Here is a 12,472-nt window from a genome sequence, read left to right as displayed (position 1 = left end):
ACCCAACAGGTGATGCAAAGACAATCATTCACCACCTCCCACAAGCAGAGTGATGCTCAGGCAGTCTCTGAGCAATGGCCACATTTGAAAGCCAACCCACCTGTCCCCTTCTTCTTCCACTACCCCAGTTTTACTGCTGAGCATGACATTATGTTGTATGAAATATACTTTTCACCGGTTTGGGTCAGCTGTCCCAGCTGTGTCCCCTCACAACCTTTTGCCTACATCCAGCCTTCTTGCTACTGCTGCAATGGCTTGAAAACTGCCACTGGTTCTAGTACAATAAATTATGTCTTTATGTTTTTCTCCATCTAATGCTGTGAGTTTGGAGGACAGTCACAGCTGATTCTGTCTGAAAACTTATAGCATAGAGACAAGCAAGCTAGAGACTGTGTCAGTTCACTTATTTAGTCTTAGTATTTAGAGTATTTACCAGTCCTTAAGACTAGTAAAATACTAAATACTAGTTTATCTTAAAGGTGAATGAGCAGGCTGTCCCCATGAGCCGTAAGATGAGCCGGCAGGGAAGACGACCGGCCTGGCTGAACACAGAGCTTTTGCCAGCACTCAGGAAAAAAAGTAGAGTTTACTGCTTTTGGAAGAAGGGGCAGGCAACTCAAGAAGAGTACAAGGATCTCGTCAAATCATGCAGAGAGAAAATTACAAAGACAAAACCCCAGCTAGAACTCAATCTGGCCACTGTTGTAAGACATAATAAAAAATGTTTTTACAAATACATTAACAACAAAAAGAGAGCCAAGAAGAATCTCCTTCATTTATTGGATACGGGGGGGGGGAAAAATGCCACCAAGGATGAGGAAAAGGCTGAGGTACTTAATGCCTTCTTTCCTCAGTCTTTACTAGTCAGACCAGTTATCCCCAAGGTATTCAGCCCCCTGAGCAGGAAGACAGGGGTGGAGAGCAGAATAAACCCCCCATAATCCAGGAGGAAGCAGTTAGTGACCTGCTATGCCAGCTGGACACCCACAAGTCTGTGGGGCCAGAGGGGATCCATGCAAGAGTACTGAGGGAGCTGGTGGAGGAGCTTGCCAAGCCACTCTCCATCATTTATCAGCAGTCCTGGTTAACAGGGGAGGTCCCAGACGACTGGAGGCTTGTCAATGTGACACCCATCTACAAGAAGGGCCAGAAGGAGGATCTGGGGAACCACAGGCCTGTCAGCCTGACCTCAGTACCGGGGAAAATTATGGAGCAGTTCATCTTGAGTGTGCTCAACGGGCATGTGCAGGCCAACCAGGGGATCAGGCCCAGCCAGTGTGGGTTCATGAAAGGCAGGTCCTGCTTGACCAACCTGATCTCCTTCTACGACCAGGTGACCAGCCTAGTGGATGAGGGAAAGGCTGTGGATGTTATCTACTGGGACATTAGTAAAGCCTTTGACACCGTCTCCCACAGCATTCTCCTAGAGAAGCTGGCAGCTCATGGCTTGGACGGGTGTACTCTTCGCTGGGTAAAAAACTGGCTGGATGGCTGAGCCCAGAGAGTTGTAGTGAATGGAGTTTACTCCAGTTGGTGGCCGGTCACAAGCGGTGTTCCCCAGTGCTCAGTTTTGAGGCCAGTCTTGTTTAATATCTTTATCAATGACCTGGATGAGGAGACTGAGTGCGCCCTCAGTAAGTTTGCAGATGACACCAAATTGGGTGGGAGTGTTGATCTGCTTGAGGGTGGGAAGGCTCTACAGAGGGATCTGGACAGGCTGGATCAATGGGCTGAGGCCAACTGTATGAGGTTTAACAAGGCCAAGCGCAAGGTCCTGCGCTTGGGCCACAACAACCCCATGCAATGCTACAGGCTTGGGGAAGAGTGGCTGGAAAGCTGTCAGGCAGAAAAGGACCTGGGGGTGTTGGTTGACAGCTGCCTGAACATGAGCCAGCAGTGTGCCCAGGTGGCCAAGACAGCCAACAGCATCCCGGCTTGTATCAGGGATAGTGTGGCTAGCAGGACTAGGGAAGTGATTGTGCCCCTGTACTCGGCACTGGTGAGGCCGCACCTCAAATACTGTGTTCAGTTTTGGGCCCCTCACTACAAGAGAGACGCTGAGGTGCTGGAGCATGTCCAGAGAAGGGCAATGAAGCTGGTGAAGGGTGAGAACAAGTCTGGAGAACAAGTCTGATGAGGAGCGGCTGAGGGAACTGGGGTTGTTTAGCCTGGAGAAGTGGAAGCTGAGGGGAGACCTTATTGCTCTCTACAACTACCTGAAAGGAGGTTATAGTGAGGTGGGTGTCAGTCTCTTCTCCCAAGTAACTAGCGATAGGATGAGAGGAAATAGCCTCAAGTTGCGTCAGGAGAGGTTTAGATTGGATATTAGGAAAAATTTCTTTACTGAAGGGGTTGTCAAGCATTGGAACAGGCTACCCAGAGAGGTGGTGGAGTCACCATCCCTGGAGGAGTTAAAAAAACATGTAGACATGGCACTTTGGGACATGGTTTAGTAGGCATGGAGGTGTTGGGTTGATGGTTGGACTAGATGATCTTAGAGGTCTTTTCCAACCTTAATGATTCTATGATTTCTATGATTTTCTTCTCTGGGCTTCCCCATATCACTATCCGCAGAGCCAAGTGAAAAAGAATGCTTGGGCAGAGTTGCTTTCATTTCCCATCCATGTTGAGATAGAGCTCCTCCTTCCCACTGAAAAGGGGGGGTTCCATCTTGTTTTGTGTTCCTCTCACTCCTCTTGCATGATGTGGCAAAGTAAGCGTCACTCACTCCATAGTTTTCAAAGAACAAGAAAAGTTTGTTTCATTTTACGACGTCTCTTCTCCAGTAATGTGTTCTTTTTATATTACAATAAAACATTATCTGCCTAAGGCTTTGAGTCAGGGGAGATGCACTGTCAAAAGCCTTTGACTTTTTTACACTTAGTGCCATCGCATGTGCAAATGTGCCAGGAATTAATGTGTTCCATTTCTCGAGTCCCAGCTGGTTTCTTAAAGACTTACCAAATACTGTCACAGTCAAAATGCCTCAAGGCTTGCAAATGAAGAGGGGCTGCATATCCAATTGGAGAGCAGGCTGATGAGGGATGGGAGGGACCCATCTGTGGATGGTCTTTGAAACTCCATCAGTTTCACCTCGAAAAGTTTGGCTTGATCAGAAGATGCAGGGTTATCTTGTGGGCTGGGAAGTAGGGTCTGATAAATAAAGTGCATTACATCTGCTTACCATTCTGCTTAACAAGATCCTGACTTCTCTTTTACCCGTTTAAAAAATTGATTGAAAGGAAACTATTTAAATAGATTTTACTACTAATTAAAAGGTAATCAGTGCATCATTTTGAAAAAAACCTCTGGAAACTTGACAGCACCTGAGCAAAGATGGAAAGCTTTGGAAATTACTCTGTTCATCTTTATTGGATGTACAAAAAGCCTTACTCTAGGATGATGTCAATTGATAGAGCTTCACTAAATTTAGTTATGCCTCTCTTGCACTAACTACAAATTTGATTTGGTGTTATCTTGTACAGTTTAGATACTCTACTCCCCTTCCTAACACTCAGCTTCAACAGTCCCATTATCTGCCTCTAACTTGCAGAGGTCAGAAATCAGCCCACTGGAAGAGATCCACCTGCTTGGAGATGGCTCTAGGCAAGTCCGCCATATAGGAAAAACTGAATGTCTCTCCCTGAGGTGAAGGATGGGGCCAGGCTTTGGGATGCTCCTTCCATGGGAAGGGCTGGGACCAGGCTTCCCTACTGCTGTTTCCCTCCTGGAGGAAGGATGTGGAAGGGAAAGTTTCTGCTTCTGTGAAGAACAGTGCTGCCCAGCTCCCCCATGCTGCACCATCCAGCAATGGCAGCAAAAGGCAGCTGTCTGCATTTCCACAGCTCTGTCATTTGAGGCATCTGCCTTTCCCTGCCTACACCTTGAAACAGGACAGCCGTCACATATCGTGATACTGAATGGTAACAGATACCAGTTTTTAGAAGGCACATAACGTATAATATTTATCTGCTTCCTCCCTCAGTTACTTGGTTGTAGCACTTCATATCTAAAGAGTAAATCAGAGTTGATCAGCATATCTAGAACCTTAATACATTTCGGGGAGAAAAATGTTTTCCAGTTCTAGCTATGTTAAAGAGCGACTTCTGTTTTGCCAGTTTGAAAGTTCAGGGACATACTGTGAGTTTTTCCCATGTTTCTGAGCATTCAGGTTAGTGGCAGTTATTATTCTGTCCCCCCAAACGCACTTAAAGGTTTTCTGTCTTCCTTTCTTTTTTTTATATAACCTGAACATCTGTATCAGTTCATCTCTATTCAGGAAAACACTTAGGTACATGCTAGAAATTGCTCTCCAGAACAGCACTGTCATCTACAGAAAAATGAATTAATAATGTAAAAGGTTTGAAAACACCTTTGTGATAGTACAGCACTAGCTATTGATGTGGACATAACTGGGGAAGTTATGGGATATTTTTTAAGTTAGAATCTTAAAGTCACTGACATCATGTCAAATCCCCCAAAGTGTTTAATATTTTTAATTTAATTTTTTTGCCATTTCTAATGACAGAGAGTACTCTGATGATTAGGGTATCCTTGGAAAACTTGTCTTCTTTGACTACCAGCACTATTTTGATTGTTTTGTAACAGTCTGATAGTTTATTGCAAGCAGGAGTCAGTGATGCTACTGACTCCTTCATGTTTAGAGGTAAAATGACTACACATTCTTTTTTCTTTTTTAAAAGTGAGAAAGGTACAAAAGTAATTGCTCTTTGTTATATAGTATTCCTGTGTTTGGCTCTATTTCTGATTGTATTTCATTAATTAACATAGATTAGACATGCATTGTGGAGGTATAGTGTATTTCACATCTTGGCAAACCAAGACCTACGCAATATATCAAAATAGTTGTGAGCTGGAAACTTAGTTTTATTTTTGAGAAAAAGGAAAAGTTTGTAGAAGATATTAATTCTAAAACATCTGCTTCCTCTTACAGATACATTAGTGCCAACTGATTTCTATAATTATGCATTATGGTTCATAATTAATGCTGTCAAAGATTATGATATAATTTATAATATATTAATTATGAATGGCTTCTGTTCTTTAGAGAACTTATTTTTTTCCCCTATGCGTTTGAGATAGCTTTTACCTATGAGTAAGTCCAGTCTACATTTCCCCAGCACTTTTTGTGTATATTGGACTCTTTTCAGAAAATCTGCAGCAATTTAAGCAACTGCAGAGAAAGCATTTTGCAGTACTTTAATTCTAAATTTGTTTGCATAGGTATGAGATGCTGGGAGTGTAAACATTTGCAGTGGTGCTGAGAATGGACCAATGTGAATTTTAAGCCCAGATGTTCTTTTCTCTCACTATATTAACCCAGATATTTTAGCACATGAAAACTGCTTGGAATTGCCAGCTCTGCCAGAGATAGTGTTGGAATGCTGGTAGTTTGTAAATACTAGATATTTATATGTGGCCAGTTTTACATCCATTGCTTACAATGTATATTACTTAGGCATGCAAACAGTTCTCTCTGTTAGATGAAACATTTGCTTTTAGCTCTCTGAGTAAAGGGATGTGTATATTTGTGCTGTCCTATCAGGAAAGAAAAAAATGTGTGGTTCCTGAATCTATGTTATGTATAATTTAGAGAGATTGTGCAGAAGTTTGTATGAGACTGTCTTATTCCCCTTCGTATTCAGCAAATTAATTTCAGAACATTATCTGTTGGAAAAGTTGTGTGCCCAGTGTGGGCTTATTCAAGTGACATAGATTATATAAAGCTCTAAGCACCAAAAAGGCAGACAAATTGTTTAGTGCTTCCTGAGTTATAACCAGAATAAACTGGATGACAAAAAGAGTTTCAAACTGGTGTGGATGGGAGAAGACCATCTCAAACTTCCACTTTGCCCCTACAGACCACAAATTGAGCTGAAGCTGGGCAACCCAGGCATCTCAGATTGAACTTCCTCATCCATCAGCTGAAAAACAGGGAAGGACTAGACACCTCAGCTGTGATGGACGAGCTTGTTGGAGTCCCTGGACAATTTATGACCTTAGAGCAAAATGTGATATTCTTCTTGTCAAGATTCTGGTGTCCAGGTGATAGTGTGAAATTCACTCCAGTGCAATTAGCCAGCTAAGCATGCACATCACTGCCCCTGTGCAGAATCTTAGGACCTGCTTGAAAAGCCAGTGAAGGTTGGAGGCCAGCAATGGCTGGAGTGGACACATTACCTGGGGTGTAAACTCTCAGCTGGTCAGGCTGAAAGCAGGGAGGCCAGTAAACCTGAAGATGTTGGCATGAGTGCAGTGATACTGAAAGTTTGAATAGATGCCTTCAGCAGGCAGTGGATTAGAAGGTGAACACCACCTTTTGGCAGCCAGCTGGGGAGTGATCAGCATCATCTTTGAGATAAATGTATAGGGCTGGAAGATGTGCTGGATGATGATGCCTATTTCTGTGACATGGTGATGCATTTTCCCACACTAGTCTGAGTGAAATAGCCAGGATCCAGGGAGTGGAAGCTGTCCTCTTGGGAGCTAGAATAGGATTTTAAACATTATGTGCCAGTGTTGCAGATTTCACAGGTGACACTGCACAGAAGGCAGGAAGGTAATTCTCACTTTTCTCTTGTGTCCTGTAAAATGTACTAAAGGATAGACATCCCCTTAGCTGGAATGCATGCGATGCCTTCCTATGCCAGGAAGCTATGAGAGACTTTTGTTGCACTTGGCCTCAGCACAGGGAAAGAAATAGGCTTGAGGTCTTCTCTGATGAAGGGCTTCTGATCACTTACTATCAGACCAGCAGCTGGTAGAAAGCTCGTGCAAACAAATTGAGCACAGACACTATAATGATGAGATGGAGCGCCCTCTAAGAGGATGCGTTTGGAGAGTCTTGCGGTGGGAACAGGGCACAGGAGTTAGTCAAGGAGCGCACTTTATACTGCGCTGTTGTGCGTGGCACATTAGAGGGACTGTTTTGTATGCTGTATTCTAGTGCCTTGAGCCTGGGGGCAAAGGCAGCTTACAGGATGGATATTGCTGATGCAGATCACTTGTCTTGATACATTTAAGCCTGAATTTAGGCATGTCAAGGGCAATTTAGACATTAACGCTGAAGCTGATCGCAAAACTTCCACTCAGTACTGTGCAGGCCACCCGTTGAGTTTGATTGCAACTGTGTTATTTTTTTCTAATATGAAAAGCCTATTTCTTCTCACCCATTCGTATGTCAAGCTTATGTTCACATAATTTTTGCAGGCAAAACTTTCTATGCATGGATTCTATATGGAATGTATACTAGCACAATGACTCCAGGAGACTGCATATTTCATAGTAATCACTTCAGTGTGGATATAAGGGCTCCTGGCAGTATGTTGTGTATGAAAATGCCTACAGGACATAATAGGCTTATGGTACTGCAACCATAATTCACTTTTTTTTTCCTCATTCTAAGGAGCTGCCTTTTTTTTTTTTTTTTTAAGAGAATTGCATTTATAGTCCTCTTTCTCTGATTCACTTTGGCAACTTCTACTCCTTTTGCTGTTTTTACTGTGAGCATGAAGCACAGAATTTACACAGCTGAAGAGTACAGCGAAATTATTTATTAGTAGGCACACTGTGGATATCTAGGACTAGTGAGCTAGTAGGTAAGGGTTAATATTACTGGACTGAGCATTATATGCTCACCAGTCTGACGAGACATCTGACAAGCGATTGCAGCTCAGGCAGTTTTAAGTCAGGTGAGGAGGGGTCAACCATCTTTGCTCCTTAGATTGAGCTGATCCTTGATGTTGCTGAGTTGCCATCTTCTGTTTCCCCATTTTTTCAGCATTTTAAACCTTTTCATGTCAGTATTTTTCCTCTTGAGTCCTCATGCTGCTAACTATCCCCATATCCACACTTACACTTTTTTCTGTGTTTTTACGCTTCTTACCTGACACGGCTTTTGGTTCACTTCCTTTTGGTCATCTCAGCAGTTTTCTCAGCAGACTGACCAAAGGTCACACAGCTATACTGCCCCAAACTGGGCTTTGGATCATAGACAGCGGTGGCCCTTGTCTGAGGGTTGCATGTGAATGGCATCCGCAGATACTTTCCTTTTCTGACTTGTTTTTTATCTGAAGTTCTTGAGAAAATATTAATATTTGCACTCATGGATTTAGCTACATCCCACTAAGCTCAGATAGTATATAGAAACAGCCAAGACCAAATTTAGTGTCTTGGCAGTGTGCAAGTCTTTACAGAATTTAGAACAATAAAATAAAATGTCATGGTAAAAGACTATGAATAATACTTAGGATTTCTGTTGTGTTTTGCTGTTCAAGGACATATACAAACATTAAATAACTAAACTCTGAATAAGGTATATTTAAAATAAAATATAAAACATATTCTAGTGTTCAGAAGCCAAAGAGCATTGCGCTACTGAGTAAGAATCATATGGGGAAAATGACTTGAGAGAGATCTCCACAGTAAATCAGATATTATTACTTTCATTATTTACCATTTCCTGGCATATAGAAGAACCTATCACGGAGCAGAATACCACCCTTCTACACACTGTACAAGCAAAAACAAATAATGATCTCCCATCAAAGAATTTATAATCTAAGCATAAAATGAGGGATGATAGGCAACAAAACTTTAGGATTTGGCGAGATGCATTAGACTATAGCATAGGTAGAGTCCTGCTACATGAACTGCCTAATTTCAGTCTGGCTTTTCTTAGACATTAAACAAAAGAGGTTATAAAGAAGGAATATATATGAATTTAATGAGAGACTCTTGCAGCTGTCTTTTTTATAAGATTTATGAATCTTAAGCAGAGATCTCATGGGAAGCCTGTATTCTGTTTAACAATAAAACCCAAGTGGCTGAGACTGCTGCCTTTACTGCAAGACTGGCATTCTTCTTTCCATGCTGGAACAAATGTCAAGTTAATTATCAGCAAAATAAATTTAATTTTACTGATATTTAGTTGCATTTTTGTAATTTAAATCTGTGATTCTGCAGGCATTTAAACAGGTGTGTACCTTGGCTCATGTGAGCAGTTATCATCTGACATGATGAAGTGAGTCAGAAACACCTTAGCACCTTTCCACCCGGAAAATACACTGGTCTTTAGCAGACTCTGAATCTACCACTATTAGGTCTTCAGGAACCTTTTGAAATAGTCTTCCAAGGTGTCTCATCTGGTTCCCACTGTGCTCTTTCTCTTTAATACTGAAACTTTAGAAGAAATGAAAATCCCCCTTAGATGATTGCTATTCAAATGTCTCAGAATTCCTCTGGAAGACTCCTTGGTTGTTTTGTGACAGCCTTTTTGTGCTTCACATATTGAAGTACCAGAGGCAGCTGGTGAAATATTTTCTGCTCTCTTGAGCACCTCACCTGTTACAATAAACCCTTACACAGCGGTGTGTTACAGGTTGGTTCTCTAAGATTTACAGAGATACAGACAACAGGCTTAAGGTTTGGACTTTACTTTTTTTTGGTGAATCCGAAGACTCTCAGCAAAAATTTTTCTTTTTGTTATTGAGGGCTTGTATAGTTTCACATCTGTCTTTGAATTTTCAGCTTTCTTATACTGCCGTGTACAGGTTGCAATCTATCTATGTACAGTACAGCACATAGACACTTTACCCAAGAGTAGAGTGGAACCATATGGACAGATAATATCCCTGTCTTCTCTCCTGAAGTATGAAGAGGTATGTGATTAACGATCTGTGGCCTGCAAAGCTAAGATGTGTCATGTGCCGTGATGTAGGACGTTTTCCACCTAGAAGACCTGATTATGGAGATGAGTGTATAATTCATGAGAAAGAGGAAAAAAGCCCAAAACATTAGGCAAAGAAATTACATGTCTAAGATGGTCTGAGTGTCTCTGATTCTATCTCGGGACACAGAAATGGACTGGGTAATCTCTCAGGATTTCTTTCATGTCTACTTTTTATTATTCTGTTTCTCTAGGAGAAAAAATGTAGGACGCCAGGTTTAGTACCTGTCTGCATGCAATGCTGTTTCTAAGTAACACACAACACCAAAATAACATCTTGTCCACAGCCAGTGGCTTCCTCCATGCAGCTCTTTATCTGAGTTCGTAAGGAGGGATTTGCAAGAGGGAAGAGAAAGAGACCAAATAAGGACATATGCAGAATTAAGGAGGAGGCTGAAAAGGGGACTGATGTCCATCTGGCTCTGCAGTGAAGGAAAACCAAACAGTCTAAGGGCAACAAAAACATATAAAAAAGGGTTTGTTAATACTGCAGACATTTAGGATGCTTATAAATAACGTAATGCATTTTCAAAGCTAAGCTCTCTTGCTGTTCTTCTTGCTTTAGTAGCGGTTGCCATGTCCCTGAGGGCACCAAAAGCCCTCGCCCTGGCACCCTGTCCCTGCCCACCCCCTGGGACCTCCCTGCCCAGGGCCCAGGACCCCATTTCAGCCCCCTGTCCCAGCAACACTGCAGAGGTGCTGGTCTCCAGCTCCCTGCAGTCCTGCAGGCTGACTTCCCAGCCCAGCCTTGGCCCGTCCCTGTCCCCAGGGAGATGCCCAATGCCCAGGGATGGGGCTGCTCCCCAGCTGCCGTGCTCCTGGCTGGGGCAGCGCGATGGGCTTGGCTGTGGCTGCCAGGGCCTGCCCTGATGCCCCTGGGGAGCCCCTGCAGCACCCTGGCAGGGGTACAGAAATCAAAGTCTGGAGTTAATTACTGCATTTGTTACATGGAGCGAGCCTACCCTGTGCATAACTGAGAACTTACACATCACTAGCTCGAACTAGCAGCTGCAGCCCCCCCAAAAAGCTGTAATGAGTCTCATATAAGAACATTTTGTGAAAATTATGCACATTCTGCATGACCATATTTAATAACAGAAAAACGGGGCTGAAAGGGACCTCAAGAAGTTGTGGAGTCAGTCTTGCTCCAGTACAAGTCCTGTTTTCAGCCGTGACCAGCACGTTTTCCAGTCTGTAAATACTACAGCTATATGTATGTTATTTGTCAGTGCATATCTTACCTTCTTAACTGTGGAGGTTTGAAATGTGTGGCTGTTTCATCCACTGCTTTAAAAACGGTGGGATATAAAGGAATAGAGATAACCTTGACAGGAGAACTTCCTTGTGCTTGTAGAAGAAGGAACTAATTCAGGTTTAAGTTACTAATACAGTTTTCAATGCAATTCCGATGTTACGTGAATGTTTCAATTCTTCATTTTTTCCCATTTTTCAACAACTCTTTTTAAAAAATCTTTCTTTTTTCAAGCTCCATTTTTTCTTGGACCATTATGTAAATCCAAAAGCCATGTTTGCATTCAAAGTCTGTGTACTGTCATTTCCCTCGCTGGTTTCTAAACATGTTCAGGATGACTCAAAAAGCTTGGTTTATTCCCTCAAATTTGACTGAGGCATTTACGGATCAGATTGAAAAAGAAGCGGCTGGTGTCTGAACTGAGAATTCTGTTTCTTTGGGAGATAGAGAGGGTATTTGGAGATACTAGAGCAGAGATACTTACCAGAAATTAAGGTGGTTCTGCCTTCAAACAATGAAAGCTAAGCTACAGTGATGTACGATGCTTCAGTCTTGCACAACTCACCTCACTCTAGCTTTTGTTTCCAAAATTGTTTCTCATGTTAGTCGATCTTCCTTGAATTGTCGGTCATTTCCACTCTATTTCTTTTCCTTTCACTCACTTCCCAAGACACTGCTTGAATTCTGTCGTGGTTTAGCCCCAGCCAGCAACTAAGCACCACCCAGCCACTCGCTCACTCCCCCCTGGTGGGATGGGGGAGAGAATCGGAAGGGTAAAAGTAAGAAAACTCGTGCATTGAGATAAAGACAGTTTAATAGGTAAAGCAAAAGCCGTGCATGCAAGCAAAACAAAGCAAGGAATTAATTCACTGCTTCCCATGGGCAGGCAGGTGTTCAGCCATCTCCAGGAAAGCAGGGCTCCATCACACCTGACAGTTACTTGGGAGGACAAACGCCATCACTCCAAATGTCTCCCCCTTCCCTTTTCTTCCTCAGCTCTATATACTGAGCATGATGTCATATGGTATGGAATAGCCCTTTGGCCCGTTTGGGTCAGCTGTCCTGGCTGTGCCCCCTCCCAGCTTCTTCTGCACCTGGCAGAGCACGGGAAGCTGAAAAGGCCTTGACTAGCACAGCAACAACTAAAACATCCCTGTATTATCCACACTGTTTTCAGCACAAATCCAAAATATAGCCCCCTACCAGCCACTATACAGAAAATTAATTATCTCAGTTGAAACCAGGACAGTATCCTAACATAATTTCTTTAGCTGAGTATCTGCAGAACAGATATATGAAGAAAAATTTTGCAAAGACTTGAAGACGCTGAAATTTGTTTTGGTTTGTCTCATTCCCCACCCCCCTGCCCAGTGAACAAGCCCTAATATTTTTAAATTTATTGCTAGGAAAATATAGATTTTAAGTGAAATATATCTTCTTTACAAAATCAAACTGGTGTGTGTTAAAATTTA

This window comes from Mycteria americana, chromosome 4 (genome assembly GCF_035582795.1).
Source record: "Mycteria americana isolate JAX WOST 10 ecotype Jacksonville Zoo and Gardens chromosome 4, USCA_MyAme_1.0, whole genome shotgun sequence".
Lineage (NCBI taxonomy): Eukaryota > Metazoa > Chordata > Aves > Ciconiiformes > Ciconiidae > Mycteria > Mycteria americana.
Note: the sequence above shows the minus strand (reverse complement) of the source record.